Source organism: Aplysia californica, unplaced genomic scaffold (assembly GCF_000002075.1).
Source record: "Aplysia californica isolate F4 #8 unplaced genomic scaffold, AplCal3.0 scaffold00003, whole genome shotgun sequence".
NCBI classification, from domain to species: domain Eukaryota; kingdom Metazoa; phylum Mollusca; class Gastropoda; order Aplysiida; family Aplysiidae; genus Aplysia; species Aplysia californica.
In genome coordinates, this window is record NW_004797273.1 from 2,279,778 (window position 1) to 2,280,846 (window position 1,069).

Sequence of the window (1,069 nt, forward strand, 5' to 3'; positions counted from 1 at the left end):
CGGAGGGGAGGGGAGTTAAACTCGAACCCGTGTTATGCGTCGACACTGTCGTGAATAAATGTGCATGCGGAGACAACAATTGCGTTAGGACACGTCCTTTTTCAAAAGCTAATGTCAGAATGCGAGAGTACGTGAGGGAAGGGGATTAAGCATGTGGGTGAGACAGGTCAGGGTGTGTGTAAGGGAAGTGGGAGGGTTGTGAGTGAGGTAAGTGCGAGGGTTGGAGGAGAGAGGAAAAGTTGGTGGGTTTGGGTAAAGGGGGGGGGGGAGTGGGATGGTGTGTGTGAGGGAAGTGGGAGGGGTGTCAGTGAGATAAGATAAGTGGGAGGGGTGTGGGTGAGATAAGAGGGAGGGGTGTAGGTGAGGGAAGTGGGGAGATGTGGGAGAGATAAGTGGGAGGGGTGTTGGTATGTATGGGAAGTACGAGGGGTGTGTGTAAGGAATGTGGGAGGGGTGTGTGTGTGAGGGAAGTGGGAGGGGTGTGTGTGAGGGAAGTGTGAGGGGTGTGTGGGAGGAATGTGGGGTGTTGGTGAGATAAGATAAGTGGGAGGGTTGTGGGTGAGGGAAGTGGGAGGGGTGTGTGTGAGGGAAGTGGGAAGGGTGTGTGGGAGGAATGTGCGAGGGGTGTTGGTGAGATAAGATAAGTGGGAGGGTTGTGTGTGAGGGAAGTGGGGAGGTGTGGGTGAGAAAAGTGGGAGGGGTGTGGGGGAGGTATGTGCGAGGGGTGTTGGTGAGATAAGATAAGTGGGAGGGTTGTGTGTGAGGGAAGTGGGGAGGTGTGGGTGAGAAAAGTGGGAGGGGTGTGGGTATGGGAAGTGGGAGGGGCGTGGGTGAGGAATGTGGGAGGGGTGTGAGCGAGGAATGTGGGAGGGGTGTGAGTGAGGAATGTGGGAGGGGCGTGGGTGAGGAATGTAGGAGGGGTGTGTGTGAGGAATGTGGGAGGGGTGTGGGTGAGGAATGTGGGAGGGGCGTGGGTGAGGAATGTAGGAGGGGTGTGTGTGAGGAATGTGGGAGGGGTGTGGGTGAGGAATGTGGGAGGGGCGTGGGTGAGGAATGTAGGAGGGGTGTG